We start from the raw sequence: 16,736 nt of genomic DNA, 5'->3' as shown, positions 1-16,736 counted from the left end.
CATTATATAACACTGATTTCTGATTTTAGGATGGGACAAAGCATTTTCACAGCAAAACGTGATTCGAGGGAAGGGCTGAGGAGGCAGAGATCACTTGGGCCTCACCAAACCAGAAACCAATTCCTTGCCACAATTCCAGTCACCTCCTTCCCTCCCTGTCAGGAACAAGACGGTTCAGCACAACACCAAGAGCATCTCATTTTTTTGTCCTCTATTTTTGTCTCACCACCCAATCACACAGAGATTCAAATTTCTAAATCAGAACAGCACCAAAATGAAGGGCAGGGGGTGCAAAATCCACAAACTCATCACCAGCACAGATATTGGCACTGGCTGTCCCACAGCAGGCTCCTGCAGCTAATCAAATTTGCAACAAATGCCATTTTAAACAGCTTCATAAAGGGCAGATTTTACTTCATAGAAAAAAAAATAAAAACCCAAAAAACTGTTGTCTCTGGAGTTGATAAAATTATCTCCACAGGCAGCAATGTCCTTAAATGCTGACTTTGAGTGTTTCATCTGTTACCTTATCTCTCCCTTCTCTCTTCTGCTGGCAAACATTCTCACCCTCTTCCATTTGTCTCCTTCTTGGGCCAAATACCAAGTCCTGACACAGGCAAAGTCTTTAATCTGCCTTTGAAGCCACCAGGAGTTTTGTCTGAGCAAGACGCTGCCTTTTGCTTGCAATTTTCCAATTAATCTATTTTTAGATTACATTTAAGGCTTCCTCCAGCTTATCTCAGCACTCTCCACAGGGACCATCCCCTTTTCACAGAGGGGAAATGCAGAGACAGAGCCACAGAAATAAAAATCCAGGGACATCTCCAGGGGTTTGAGCCTTTCCTGGATCATGCTTCCACACCTCCTGCATCCCAAATCCAAAAAATTGAGGGATGCTCAGCTGCCAGTCAGACATGGGAAGAACATCCCAATTTCAGTGCTTTCAACCCATTTTTAAAAGCTAGAAACACCCCAAAAAAACCACCTGGAAAATGAACCACCTCTGTGAAGGGCAAATAGCAATTTTCTCCATTTTTTTCCCCTTCTTTTCAGTGGGAGTTGCAGAGTAATTCCTGGGGAAGAGAAGCCCTAAAAGGTTAAACACGTGGGAAATTGGTTACTTAGAAGTGCTGGCGGCGGCAGGGACAGATTGCAGAGCAATGTATCACTGGAGCACTTTGAAGCAGCTATTTCCAAACTTCCCAAGATTATTGACAAAACAGCAGCATCGTGTCAGATGCACTCCCAGCCTGGTGGAACACAGACAGACATCCCTCCCCCATGGAGACAGCAGGACAGCTTGAGTTTGCCACACAAAGAGCTCCCCCATGCTCAGTTCTGGCTCTAAAGCTGCTCCTCAACGCTCACAATCCTGTTTTCCTAATTTTTTAGGTTATTTTAGGTCCTACTTCTTGTGCTGCTACCCCTAGTATGCTTTCCTTGCATAATGGTTTTGGTTTTCCAGTTTGAGATTTTGGGAAAAATCAAATTTGAGATTTTTGGGAAAACCAAACCCGAGATTTTTGGGAAAACCAAAACACCAACCCCTGGTGATGAACAGCCACAGCTCGACTAAAACATCTGGCAGGGAATGTCAGACCAGGGGCAGGGCAGGGAAAAGGGGGTAAAACCCCTCAAATTCCAGCCGCAGACAGGAGGGAAATGCCTGCCTGAAATCCGAGGAGGTTGCTGGAGTTTGCACCCTCACCATTGCCTGCCAAAGCTCTGTGGAATCACTTCAGGGAAGGACATGGAGGGGTTGGAGAAAGGGCATGGAGGGGTTGGAGAAAGAAAAGGAGCTGGGAAGGGTCTGGAACACCAGGAGGGGCTGAGGGAGCAGAGAAGGGGCTCAGCCTGGAGAAAAGGGGGATCAGGGGGGACCTTGTGGCTCTGCACAATTCCTAACAGGAGGGGACAATTTGGGCTCTTATGCCAAGGACAGGAGGAGAGGGAACAGCCTCAGGCTAGGCCAGGGTGGACACCAGCAGGAGTTTCCCCATGGAAAGGGTTGTTAATATTGGCAGGGCCTGCCCAGGCAGGTTTGGAGTGCCCAAGGAACCCCTACAGGTGGCACTCAGAGCTCTGGGCTGGGGACAAGGTGGGGATGGGCACAGTTGGACTCCATGGTCTGGGAGGGCTTTTCCAACCTCAAAAAACTGTTGCCTTATATATTACAACAGTGCTATTATCATTATGGTGCAAGGATCCCACAGCCTCAGAGTTTCATACCTCCTCAAAGTTTTCTCACAGGCAGCTCCTCTAAGTAGTGACTGCTCCCAGTCCTTGCAGCAGCCATCTGACTCCTCTGACTCCTCTCTTTTGTACCACCAGTTCTTACTGCCTACAGGTATGGCCTGTTAACATTAGGCCTGCTCCTAATCTTTAGTAATCGAGTCCAGCTGCAACTAATTGGGGGCTAAGATTACATTCCACATCACCATACTGTGTCCCCCTACAAATAACCCTGCGAACCACAAGATAAGAAAAAGGGGTTCTCATTTCAGACTCTGCAAAGACAAAATAAAAAGGAGCAACCACTCCTGTGGGGAAAAAGGAAAAGCTCCTGTGCCTCCCTGCTCCAAGGGACAGACCCAAGGCTGCTCCTCCTGTTTGCAGCCTGCTGGAGGGGCTGAGGAGGAGATTCCCAGGCATCAGCAGCTCGGAGTTATCAGCCAGGCTGAGCAGTAAATCCAGAGCACCTGCTGAGCTCTGCTCTGGGAGTGCAGGGCTGTAATTACCTGGGACATGGAGCACAGGGGGAGGCTGCTCCACCTCACCCCTCAGGAGGGCTGGGGTTTGGAGCCAGCTGTCAGCAATAGAAATGTGCCTTAGGGGTTGCTAAACAACAGAAAACTGGATCCTACAAGGTGTGCCCAGCTGGGGGCTGGAGGTGATGGCAAAATACCTGGGAGGGGAGCACAGGGATGCATCTCCACCAGCACAATGCTGGGATCCCAGTTTGGGATCAGGAGGGAAGGAGAGAGAGGATTTTCCTCCTAGCCCAGTGTCACAGACATCATTTTATGAAAAATCCTTTCCTTAGGATTTCTCCTCCTGAGAAGCTGGGAGGCCTCAGGAACAAAATGCAAACAATGGTTATCTGCTGCTGTGGAATGCAACAGGTGCATCTGGGATTGGTCTCGTGTGGTTGTTTCTAATTAATGGCCAATCACAGTCAGCTGGCTCAGACAGAGAGTCCGAGCCACAAACCTTTGTTATCGTTCTTTCTTTTTCTATTCTTAGCTAGCCTTCTGATGAAACCTTTTCTTCTATTCTTTTAGTATAGTTTTAATGTAATATATATCATAAAATAATAAACCAAGCCTTCTGAAACATGGAGTCAGGTCCTTGTCTCTTCCCTCATCCTCAGACCCCTATCTTGTGAACACGGTCACAAAACAGCATCAAAGTTACTCTGAAATGAACAAAGAGGTGTTTCAGTCCCTCTGCACCTCCCAGTTCCCACCTGCTGCCCCCTCCCCAAATCCAGGCATTAAAGGGTGGTGAGCACAGTCCAAACACCCTCACTGTACATTGATTTTGCCCTGCTGAGCTTGTCATCCTGCCAGGCTGCCTTCCAGCTGCCAGGGGCATCTGCCTGTCCCTCATTTCCCCAGGAGATGCTGTGGAACAGGAGTTCCACCAGGTGGAATTCCACAACTCCACCGGTGAATTGTGGCCACAGCTGGGGCATCCACTCCTGTGCAGCCCCAAACCCCACTCAGAGATGAGAGGAGCACAACTTCCCTTCATTGAAACCTCACAAAGCCAAGAAAACCCCGGAGAGACAAAGCTCTTTAGCAGCTTGCCTCACTAATTCTCCTGCGTGTGAAGATGACTTATCCCAGACTCATCCTCAGCTGGCTGAAAATAAATCCAACCAACTTCCCCCTGCTGAAGTTTCCAGCGAGAACATGTCAGGAGCTGTGCATTCACAGCTCGAGTGGCTCCTCTCTGCCGCTCTGACAGCAGGCTGGGTTGATGGACAGCTGTCTGGGCAGCATTCCCAATCTGCTCCCAAAAAATAAAAGAGTGGGATGGATGGGAAAGAGTTCCCTGGGTCCTTCAGGGTGGGAGGTGCTGAGAAGCTGCTGCTGGATCACGAGCTGACCCCTGCGTGCAGCACAAATACAGAATTATTTTCCTGCTAAGCCCCCTTTTATTTTATTATTTTTTTCATCTTTCAGCTCTGGAAAAGTCAAGAGAATAAAATAAATCAGGGCTATACTGGGGAGTTTTGTGTTCTCTCTGGAGATAAAAAGTCTCTAAATACCAAGCAGAATTATAGACGATTTGCCTCCGAGAGGGAGCAAGTTGCTTCTGAAACTGCTGATACATTTTTAATGACTGTGTGAGCTGGTGCTCTTCTTCACTGCTATCACCACAGCCTCCTGCTATTTGGAGATTTCTGCAGAAAAAAATTCTTAGACAGTAGAGCAAAAAAAAAAAAAGCCAAAAGGCAGAACAAAATGTTAAATCGCTAAAAGAAAACCCCCACCAAAAAAAACCCCTCTGCTGGAGCTGCCACAGAGATAAAGAAGACATCCCTGAAAAGCAGCACCTCTCTGCCTGTTCCCACTGCACAGCCTGACAAGGAATTTGCTGTTATTTCATGGAATTACGGAGTGGTTTGGGTTGGAAGGGATCTTACAGATCGCCTGCCACGGGCTGGGACATCTCCCACCAGAGATTTCTTCTCAATCCCCAAAAATTCCACCACCCTGCAGAACCTGTGTGGCATTCACATCCTCTGGACAGAGGGAAACAGAACTCCCTCTGCCAGGATTTCTCCTGGGGAAGGCAGTGAGAAAGCTCAGAGAAAGATGAAAAAATAATTCTTATCTCCATTCACTGCTCCTGTGGTTTGGCACACGTGGAATGTGCTATGGGGATTGTTCAGCAAAAAGGGATGTGTTAATTGGACATCAATAATAGTTGTTTTGATTGATTGATTGATTGGCCAATTAGGTCAAAGCTGTGTCACGACTGTCTAGGAATGGTCACAAGTTTAACTTTAGTATCTTTTCAGTATAATATTAGTGTAATATAGTATAGCTCAATAAAGCAATTGTTCAACCTTCCAAAATCATGCTATTCCCCAACTAAAAAACATCTTTTTACAATAAACCTGTTCCTGGCACATCTGTCCCCAGCGGGAGCATCTCCAGCTGCCCTGCAGAGCAGCGCCAGGCCCAGGCTTCCCAAAAACCCCAACGTGTTGCTTTTATCCCCGTGCAACCCCACACTGCAAACCCCCCTGCACGCCTTCTCCTGCAAGCTGAGAAACCACAAACACCCTGGGAAAACCTGGCAGAAAATTCCACCTTCTCCAGGCTGATTTTTTTCTGGTTTTTTATTTTTTTTTCAGCCAAGCAGGAGCTTGGAGGGGGCTTTGGTGTTGATGGATCTCTCCCTGCCTCACCAGAAGTTTGATGAATGGTGAGAAAACGCAGCTCGAGCAAAGCTGGAGTAATCCTCACAGCTGAGACAACAAATTTAACAGCTGCAGAGCAGCAAGGAATTGGGGGAAAAAGCTGTCAGGGAATGTCAACAAACAACTTAACGGGGCTTTTTCATTCCTTGGACAGGCAAGGAGAGCTCTTGCCTTGTGTCAAGCTTCTTGTGCAGGGGTTTAAATGGAACAGGCAAGAAGGGAAGAACCTGAAAAACATCTCAACAAGTGGCTGTTCTGAGCTCTAAAAAGTGTCTCAGGGGAGGGGAGAGCTGCACTGACAGCCTGCCCCGGGGCCACAGAGATGTAAGTTCAATTAAACTGAAAAACTGCTCCATTCAAAGCCACCACCAATATGTTTCGCTCGGCAAAAATTGCATAATTAGCACGGGTAAATCATTACCACGAGGTATTGTCACAGTCAAAAAAACCTCTGTGAGGCTGAGGGAAGGATGACATCTATCAAGAGAATGAATGGCTGGAATTACAAAGCTACATTTGAAGAGGAAAGAAAAAAAAACAAATTAATGTTTGGATGGGGCGTAAAACCCTTCACGCTGCAGGGAGATGGTGAATTCTCTATTTTTGAGGGCTGGAAGAATCAGCCCTGGGGGCCAGGCTCCTCTCACAGCCTCTGGAAGCAGCCAGTGCTTAAAAAGGACACTTAACAACAAGAAGCAGAGCTCGGTTCCAGTCTGGCTATTTCTATGTTCCTATAAAAACCACGTCTCGTTTTTTCAGATTCCATCAGCATTAAAGAGCCTGCTTTGCTCGCAGCCACCCCTCTCTTTGTCCTCACACCAGGGCCAGGGATGGATTCGCCAGGCTGAGAGACAGAGCTGTGGTATCTCCCTTCCCCAGGTGCCAGGGGATGAAAGGAACCCGGGGCTCCCCATCACATCTCACCCCTGCAGGTGACACCAGGGCAGGTGACAGCCCAGGGAAGGCGATATTAGTGATAAACACCTGCTCAAGCAATACAGAAAATGGATTTTTTAAAAAATCTTCATTCCCCTAGCTGTGTTCTTTCATCTCCTTTTTTTTCCCCCCCTCCACCCTTCGTGACTTCCAGAAAAAGAAGCAAGAAAACTTCAAGGAGAAAAGAATTCTGGAGGCAGTGAAGCAGAAGGACGAATGCATTGCTGACATTTCTGGTTGCTGTGGATTATTTTCTTTAACTTTCTCTCTCCCCAGCCTGGAGTCCTCTCATCTCACCCTTCTCAATCCTGCCCAGAATTAGCAAAGCCTGATCAAATTTCCCATCACAGCTTAGAGATAAAAGCGGCGTGTGCCCATCCTAATTCCTCACACAGGCTGGGCTATCTCAGAGCGAGATTTCCCCCAGCATTATCAACCCCAGCCCTGTGAACACAAGGAGACTTCACTCACAGGACATCTTTATTCAATTTTCCTCTCCTCCACAGCTTTATCACACAGCCCATCAGCCCTCCCAGGCTGGGTCAATACTTGAAGAGCTCTGCTGGCTCAGAGGAGTGAATTATGAGTGTGAAACCCCCTCAGCCAGGCTCACAAAAGTCCCATTACAGCATTAAAACTCATTTGCTGGGGCAGCTCACTTGATCCTGGGAGTGGGTTTGAGCTGGGGAATTTGGGCAGAGCACAGATCCAGCAGCTGGGCCCTTCCTGCCCTCCTCCAAACCCTTCCACAAAGAAAATCCTGTGCCTGCTGAGAAAACCCCCAACATGATGGATGCACAGAGCAGTGGGAGTAAAACACCCCGATACTTGACATTGTGAGGAATGACCAGATAATATTGGGGTTTGCACTCATGTTTTGGCTTTTGCATTTATGTTTTGGCTTTTGCATTTATGTTTTGGCTTTTGCATGTTGTTGGTGATTATAAGTGTTGTGAATTCCGTTTTTCACAAAAAATGGGGTTGTTTGGGGTGACCTTCCCTGAGAGAGCCATTTGTACAAAACCTATGGTACCAACAGCACAGGAGGGGTGAGGATCTCCATCCTCCAGCCTGGGCTGTGCTTTCATGCCTGAAATGATCCTCACCTTCTCACATCAGCCTTTCCAACTTCTCCCACCCCAACTCCTCCCTGTTTTTCTCCAGGTCTCTCTGCTGTGCTGGATGAGCTCGCCCAGCCCCTGAGGATGCTGCAGCTGCCCCATCCCTGCGCCAGCAGCTCCTGCTCCCGGCAGCAGCACAGCCCCAGTTGTGCCTGAGCCTCAGAAGCTGCTGGGCCACAATCGGCACCTCGCACAGAGCACCAAACACCCCAGCACATCCCTGCCCACAGCATCTGTCAAAGCCTCCCTGGCTGTGACCATCCACCGACTGAAAAAACCACCAGGAAAAGAGAAAATCCGAGCCCGTGTGGGATTCCCTCCCTCCCTCCTTCCTCTGGTGCCCACGATTTATTTTTATTAACAAACAATAGCAGTTAAAAGCACCGTGGTCTCCCACGGCGAGGACTGTGTGAGACACTCTTAATTGGCTTGGAGCTGTTATGTGAGAGGAAAAATCATCAAAATCTCCACCAGGCTGGGGGAAGAGGAGAGGTGGGAGGAGGGAGGGAAGGGTTTCTCCCGGCTGGGAAGGACAGGGAGCTTCATTAACAGGGCCAGAGGTGGCCACAGCAGCTCTGGTGCCACAGCCAGCACCTCAATCCTTGGCCAGAACCTTGATCTTTGATCAGAATCTCAATCCTTAGCCAGAATCTGTCTTTGACCAGACCAAATCCTTGACCAGAACCTCAGTCCTTGACCAGCACCTCAATCCTTGGCCAGAACTTCAACCCTTGGCCAGAACCTTGATCCTTGACCAGCACCTTGATCCTTGGCCAGAATCTCAGTCTTTGACCAGACCGAATCCTTGACCAGCACCCCAATCCTTGACCAAAACACCAATCCTTGGACAGCACCCCAATCTTTGGCCAGCACCTCCATCCTTGACCAGCACCTCAGTCCTCGACCAGACCAAATCATTGATCAGCACCTGAACCCTTGACCAGCACCTCAATCCTTGGCCAGAATCTCAATCCTTAACCAAAACCTCAATCTTTGACAACAACCCCAATCCTTGACCAGCACCTGAACCCTTGACCAGCACCCCAATCTTTGACCAGTGCCCCAATCCTTTACCGGACCAAATCCTTGCCCTGCACCTCCATCCTTGGCCAGCTCCCCAATCTTTGACCAGCCCCCCAATCCTTGACCATCCTCCCAATCCTTGACCATACCTCCATCCTTGACCAGCACCTCCATCCTTGACCATTCTGAGCACAAAACACAAATGCTGAGCATTATTTACCTTGGATAAAAATTCTGAGCAGGTCAAAAATCATCTCTAAAAAAGGAAGAAAAGCTTTGTTTGCCTCCCCACCCCGGCAGGCACAAACCCCTCTGTGTACAGCTGGTTTTTCTGATTTAAAGTGCCTCTCCTGACACATTTTATGCCACATTAATTCAGCAGAAGACTCCTGCCCACTCTGCAGGCCTTCGCTTCCATTAAAGCACCTCCGGTGAGGCACAGAGTGGAGTTTGCACTGCAGACAGCAGTACAGGAGGGGATTTTTGGACAGGGAAATGCAAACTGATCTCTCCAGCTGAGGTGGCCTGGGGACACACTGAGGTGAGCAGAATCTGAGCTGTTCAACAAGTCTGCCTACAAAGAAACCTGAATAAATGAGCACAGCCAGAGCCTTGGATTCATCAAAAGCTTAACCAGGAAAAAGGCTTTAAAACAGCAAAGGTCTTGCACTGAGAAATGGATAAAAATTGAGTTTGGGAGTCTGGGTATTGTTCCAATAGGGAACAAACCACTGTGGACTTTTCAAAGGGATATTCCAGGGTTGCACCTGGATCCCTGGAAGCGTCCAAGGCCAGGCTGGACAGGGCTTGGCGCAACTTGGGATTTAAAAAATATCCACAGCTTTAGAAATTTTATCGAAACATCTTTCCCTGGGCAGTGCAAGACCCAAGCACCCACTGGCATCAAACCTTTAATTCTCCCAACCTTCTTGCCCATCTCTTACACAACCACATTGGGAGTGGATGAAGAACCCACTCAGGGCCCCACTTTCATTACATTTCAAGGAGGAACTGCTTCAAACACCCCTTTTTGAGCTTTCCTTGCACTCACCTCTGAGCACAGCAAACAGAGCTGATCAAAAACCCATTTTCCCCTCCTCAAAAGCCAAGACTTTTCCAGTTGTGCCACACTTTGGTTTTGCTAAGTGGAGACACTCTTTGGAACCTGCTCTCAGCCATTTAGCTCACGGTGATCCAACCTTCAACACACAAAACGCCAAATTTCCCCTTTTGAAGGAAACCTTCAGGTTTGAGGCAGTTCCCCCACCTCTCCAAAGGCTGCTTTTTCCACCAAAAAAAAAAAATTCTCCTTTTAGCAAAAAAAAAAAAGAAAGGCTTTGATGGAAATTTTTCAGCTCTCTCAGAAGTAAAGAAACCCAAGGAGCACAGAGCCTTATTTGCTGTTAGTGAAGAATTGCTACTACACCAACGAGGCTCTTTACACATGAAGGAAGTTCTAAAATATGAATCGGATCTGTGAACATCTCAGGAGTCTGGAGGGAGAGAAAGCTCTTAAATGCATCAACCTGATCTCTGGGCCACAGAAAGAAGATTAATCTATTTATTTAACTTAGAGGCCCTGGCAGATTCAAGAGGGAGAAGAAAGGAAAACAAAGCAGCCTCTACCAAATCAACCTTCAAGAAGTGGTTTATGGTGAAAAATCCGGGTTTGCTTCTTTTTATTGCTGCCAAAACTGTAAGTGAAACAAATAGATTAATCTCCCATCTATCACCCACAGAACATTTTGATCCATCCAAGCTCTAAAAGGCTGGGGTTTGAGGAGAGAAAGAGGCAGTTTGTGAATGGCTGAAGATGGGATTTGTGTGTTTTAATGGAGTGAGGATTGCTGGGGGTGCATTTTGGATCACAGGGAGCATATGCACAGGGAAGGAGGTGGGAACCAGGACAGATGCCAAGCTGAGAACAGGCACAAGAAAAGCACAGGGGTGACAGGCTTGGGGGCAAGGGAAACCTTGCAAAATTAATGGGATGCATGGAAAACACAGGAGCTGGGAGATGCTGGTGCAATGGCACAGCTGCACACAACCAGCAGATGCAAAAGAATAAAGCAGCAATAAATAGTCTTGCACAGGAAGGCAGAATCAAAGTCCAAACTCGTATGTGAAGTTGCAATTAAAGGCATTATTTTGCATGAGAGAAGCTTTTAATCCTGCTTGTAGCAAAACTGACAAGAAGGGGGGAAAAAAATCCAACAAGATTTCAGGCCAGAAAACCATAGGTTTGATTAATTAAGAGCAAAAAGCAGCAATTAGGGGTGCAGTGTGCTGCTGTGCTCCTGTGTTGCTGAGATGAAACACCCAAAACCCAGCGGGATGGAGGAGAATGGGCAGCCCTGGCACTTTTCCTCTGCTTGTTGTAACCACACATCAAATCCCATATAAAAAAGGGGAATTCTGGCTCTGGGGGGAAATACCAGCCAGACAAGTGGAGCACTCAGAGTTTTTTTTGGGTGTTATTTGCTGACCTCCCTCCTCCCTGGTGGGGATGGGAGCCTGAGGAAATGGGATTTGCTTTTAATCCAGCAGAGATCCCCTGGCTTGGCAGGAGGGGCAGGGATGGGGAGAGGACAGCACAGAGGCAATGTTGGCTGACAAAAGGAAATTTCCTCTCACTGCTGGGCAGGAGACCAGACAAATCCTCACACTCATCCTTGGCAGGAGCCTGCTCAGCTTCTCCCCACAGCCCTCCCAGACAGGACTTGTCTCTGGCACCTCTCAGTTTCTCACTGCCTGTCTCATGGCCTTTCGTGGGTTTATTTAAGGCTTGGGGAACCTTTTGCAGAACGGGGGAATTTGGGCTCAGAGCAGCTTGCCTGGTGATGCAAGAAGTGCTTTGGAACCAAGCAGTGCTCGAGTTTCATAAGCCTGCAGACAAACTCCTCTCTGCCTGCTTTATCCTTTGTTTCTCCAGTATCTGGCCACTTCACAGACACAATTCCAGGGCAGCTCCACCTTTCCCCTGTGGTTCTTTATTTACCTGAATTATTTACCATTTCTCCTTTTTTTGCTAAGGGGAGCTTGCCCAGACAGAGCCACTCCTGCAGGAGATCCCAGCTTTTCCACACCACAGGTGAGTGGAGATCCCCAAAAGTGCTAATGGGGATAATCCATAAAAACCACCCTGAGGAAAACCCCACAGCCACAAAAATCTCCAGCATTGATTCTGCCAACCTGGCCCAGCAGAATCTGCCCCTGCCCATGGCTGGGGGTTATTATAGGAGAGAACATTATATATAGAAATGTTGTTATCATTATAAATGTTATTGTGTTATTATATAGCAAGAACAGAAGCGCACACCACTGCTCTCAAGGTGAAGAAAAAAAGGGAATTTCATTTTCTGACCCCAACATTTATAGTTTTCTAAAAGTGACAGTGGATTGGAGGGTGACAATGCCACCTCCCCAATGACACTGGACAAACCAACAGCCCATCAAATTTCTCTTTTTCCATAAAAGAATGCAAAACAATGAGTTATTTACATAAAGCGTGTGAGAAAGTTCGTTACAAGAATGTAAACATGAGGAAGCTCAAAAAAATCTTAAAAAATCAAAGCAACATTAGGGGGCTGGAATGAGATAAGCTTTGAAGTCCCTTCCAGCCTAAACCAATTTGTGACCCTGGGGTTGAAGCAGAGCCAGCATTTCTTGAGGCAAGCACAGGATAAATAATAAATAATAAATAATAAATAATAAATAATACATAATAAATATATAAATATAATAAAAATAATAAATAAAATAAATAAAATAAAATTTAAAAATAAATAAAATAGAATTAAAATTAAAAATAAATAAAAATAAAAATAAAAATGAAAATGAAAATGAAAAATAATAAATCTCATAGACACTTCAGGAGGTTTTGCTTCTCTCTCTCCCCTCTCTGCAGTGAGGCACAGAATGAGCAGTGACACCACACTTGTGGCCTTTCTCCAGCGAGCAGAGATCGCTTGGCCTCGTTAGCAGAGCGTGACAGAGCCCCACAAAGGCCCAGACACGGCCTCAGCATCAAAACCAAATTTGTTCCCTGAGCAAAGGCAGCGTGGCCAGGTGAGCTGTAAGCAGGCTGGCCGCGCTCCTGGCTCAGCAGCATTCCCAAAACTGCTCCCAGAGCTCCCATCCTCACCAGTGGTGCCCAATTTCCAAACTGAGCAAGGAGCAGCCCTTCCCAGAGCTGGCTTTGCAGTTGTTCTCATCACTGGCTCGACATCAATTCCAGCTCAATGAGGGAAGGACAAAGTTATGCCCAAGCTGAGCGCTCTGAAATCCTCATCCCATCACTCTCCTCCAGCTCTGGCATGAATTGTGCTCATTAACCAGGCTGAGCCCAACTTTAATGTTTATATCTTGACCTATCATCCAGCCAGACCCCAGCACCACATCCTAATGCAGCTGTCACCTCAAGCCACAGCCACAGGGATGTGACATCCTGAATCTGCTCTTTCCCATTTCTGCCTGTGTGTCAACAGCAGAGAAAAAGAGGATTAAACAGCTGAGCTTTCAACACCCACTTCTGTGCCCAGCCTTAATCAATCTGGAATGGGATGCCCAGCTCCCAGCCAAATTTCGTGGGGATGCAGGCTCATAAAAAACCCCTGGATTCTCTGAGTCTCATGAAATCACATTCAGCTGGAGGAGAGGAAGATTTCCTCTCAGAGGGAAGGGCTGCACGTCTGGCTCAGCTCCCACCAGGCACCAATGAATCCACCAGGGAAGGACGTTCTGCATGCCCTGAACGTGGGGAAATCATCAATTAGAGCTCGCTGAGCGCAGCCACGAGGCACAAACAACTCTCCAGGCTGCCTCAGCTCCCCAGCTCGTGGGAACCACTTGGGTTTTATTCCCCCACCCGCTGGAATTCTCCTCACCCCAGCCCCTCTCCAGGCAGAGGGAGTGTTTGGAGTGGCTGTGATTCAGCACAGCTCATTTGGAAGCAGTCTGGAGCCCAGCAGGCTCCCAAACCATTCCCGCAGCCACTGGCCCAGCTGATTGCTGCTGATGCTGTCAAACGGCAGCCCCTGAGCCTCGCCCTGCCCCCGAGAAGGAAAGCTGTTAATGCTAAAATTCACATTATTCCTTCCCAAAAGCGGCTCCCATACTGCTGGTGGGAGAGAACAGCACTGAAGGAAAAGCAAGGATCTTGATCAGAGCAGCTTTTGCTGCCCTCCATCCTCAGCCTGAATTAAATCACAAACATCAGGGGGCCGTTCTCTCTCTGCCCCCCCAACAAACCTCAGAGAGCTCGGGGACATGGTGACCTGTCATTAACAGAGCAAGGGCAGCCTGTTGTGGGCAAACAGAGCCTTAAATCAGCAATAAAACCAGCCAGCAGCATGGTTCCTGGAGGGGGAGCAGCCCTGCCCTGAGCTCAGAGGATGCTCTGTGCCCCCACCATGGCAGCTGGGGTGAGAACACATCAGGAGGGTCATTGCCCACCTGGATTTCAGTCACTGATCTGGGCACCATCCTTGGGGGCCCCAATTCCACCCCACAGCACAGAGATGGGGCTGGGTGCTGACAGGACAAAGTGAAAATGGTGAAAAGCACAGCCCAAAGCCCTGCAGTGGCACCGAGCCTGGCCAAGCCTCCTCTTCCTCCAGCAGCAGCTCCAGGCAGGGAATGCAGCAAAGAACGATCATGCAGAAAGCCTTTGACACATCAAGGGAAAATAAAACCCAGAAAACAACACTGTCAGCAATCAACAGTGCTTAATTTGCTGTTAGTGAGGTGCTGGATTAACCCTGGCCCCTGAGCAGGCTCAGATTCTCCATCCTGCAGGATCTCTGTGAGCAGCACTTCCAAGGAGCTGCAAACACCCAGAGCCCCCTCAGATGCTGCTGCTCCCTCCCTCCTGCTGGATTGAAGGGACTCTGGGCTCCTTTCAGGGTAGGAATTCTTCCTGAGCAGGATTCTGCCACCCAGCCCTGGATCTCTCTCCTCTCTTCTGAAGGAGAAGGAGAAGGAGAAGGAGAAGGAGAAGGAGAAGGAGAAGGAGAAGGAGAAGGAGAAGGAGAAGGAGAAGGAGAAGGAGAAGGAGAAGGAGGTCCAGGGATGGGTGGCAGAATCCTTGTCAGGAAGATTTCCTGCACTGAAAGGGTTGTTAAACATTGGCAGGGCTGCCCAGAGAGGTTTGGAGATCCCTGGAGGTGTCCAAGGAACCACTCAGTGCTCTGGGCAAGGTGAGGTTTGGACAGCTTGGACTCCAGTGTCTTGGAGGTCTTTTGCAACCTAAATATTGATTCTAAACCTGATTCTGTCCTGTCCTGCCCCCAGTGCTTCAGGTTCCTGCCCTCCCCATCCCAGAGAGGGGAACAGGAGGTGGAATTTCAGTGTCTGGGGAAGAGGAGGAGTTGAGAACTCTGAGCATCCAGAGCAGGACAAGGCCACAGTTCTGCTGAGACCCGAGCCAGGCTGGAGGCAGGAGCAGAGCATCCAAACCCCAGGGAAGGAAGGGACAGCCTGCAGATCCTGGATTTATGTCAACCTGGAGAGCAGACAAGGAGCCATTAATTCCTGACCTGTCCAAGCCAGAATTGGATGAGTGACAACAGCAGCACATCCCGGGGTGCCCAGGAGAGGATGCTGGCGGTGCCTGGAGCTCCAGGAGAGCTCCCAAATCCCTCACACTCCCAGCCAGGAGCCCTCTCCACCCCCGTGCCTTGGGAAGGGCTGATAAAGGAGCAGCCCTGCTCCTCCTCCTCCCATCCTGTCCCTCTCTTGCTGCCACACTCAGGCAGGAATTGCTCTCTGGGGAGGGATGTGGGGCACAGGATTTTCAAATCCCTCCCCTGGAGCTGACAGCAGCCTTTCAGCCCAACAACAGCTCAAAACGCTGCTGAACAGAGATATTTTTATGAAGGCTCCCCCCCCCCCACCATCTTCCCAAAATCATTCTAAGCTCCTTTTCTTAGGCACTTTGAAATAATTAAAGTCTTCCATCAAATTATACTGAAGATCTCTATGAAAAGCCTTTAATTTCCATTCACTTAATGTAACTCCATCCACCAGATGAACTCTGCAGGGGGCTCTTTTTTTGTTTGGAGTTTTTCCTTTATCCCATCTCTTTTTTTATTATTATTATATATATTGTTTTTTCCTTACTCCTCCTCATAAAACACCACGCTGGGAAACTTCAATTTGATTTTAGCCTGGCTGGAATTTTGGGCTGTGCCACATCCTGCACAGCTGCAGTGGGAATTTCGAGCTCCCCTTAACATTTAATCAGCTCCTGGTGGGCAGCAGCAACGTCTGAGCGTGGGGTGGGGACGTGAGAAATCCTCTGAGCGAGCAAAGAACCAGCACCAGAATCTCCCCAAGTCCATTGCTCCCTCCCACAGGAGTGCTGGGATAACAAAAATCACTCCAGGCAGCAGTTTGGGGAGGGTTTCTTATTTTATCTAACTAGGGGAGATTGCCAGCCTGACCTTTAGCTCAGGGAATAAATAGCAGGGATTTTCCAGCGGCCAGAAATGGCTCTTTCCACCCCAGTGACTTCTCCAGGTGATAAACCCCTTAATGAGCCAAAAGTTTCCCAAAAGAGAGCCAGCATCAGCTCCAGGGACAGCTGGGGGGTGCTGGGCAGGTCTGTGCCACAGCCCAGGATGTCACCAGGGCTGTGTGACCATGCACAGAGTCCCCCTGGTGAGCCACCACCTCTGCCTGTGCCACACACAGGTGTCACCCCATCCACAGGCCACATCCCAAACCAGCCATGGGCCTTGCTCCTTCCCAAGGCTTTTTAGGGACCTGTAGAAGCTTTGACATCCCAAAAAAAAAACTCAAAAACTTTGCCACAACCTCTGAGAGCAGGCTGGGAGAGTTAAAGCACTGGCACATGGCACTGCAGAAGGGAGATGATGATGATGATGATAAACTGGTGTTTGATTTTCTCCCTGGCAGAAGATGGGGTTCAGAGCCCTTTGTGCCACCCCACCAGACAAGGAATTATGGAAGAACAAGGGGAATAAATCTTGCTGACCTTCCAGAACAGCAGGATTTTGTAACCACAGCACCAGCAAACTCCAGGAGCTGGGAATTTGCTGGGAATTTCAAGGCAAAGCCTGACACTGCTTCAGGACACCAAGATTTCCTCCCCAGCTCTGCTGCTTGGCCAAACTTTCTCTGCTCATGCATTAATTTTCCCACCTGTACCTAGCGAGAATAATGTCACAGACCTCTCCAGCAGGGGTGTCAGGATGAAGAGT

At 48.5% G+C, this 16,736-nt stretch overlaps 1 protein-coding gene across 1 annotated transcript in view; it reads right to left on the bottom strand.

Moving 5' to 3' along the window:
• The window catches only part of GRIK4 (glutamate ionotropic receptor kainate type subunit 4), a 216,641-nt gene that overhangs the window by 144,509 nt on the left and 55,396 nt on the right, over positions 1-16,736 (bottom strand). The window lies entirely within an intron of this gene.

Source organism: Zonotrichia albicollis, chromosome 27, assembly GCF_047830755.1.
Source record: "Zonotrichia albicollis isolate bZonAlb1 chromosome 27, bZonAlb1.hap1, whole genome shotgun sequence".
NCBI lineage: Eukaryota > Metazoa > Chordata > Aves > Passeriformes > Passerellidae > Zonotrichia > Zonotrichia albicollis.
Note: the sequence above shows the minus strand (reverse complement) of the source record. Positions and strands in the feature narration are given on the sequence as shown.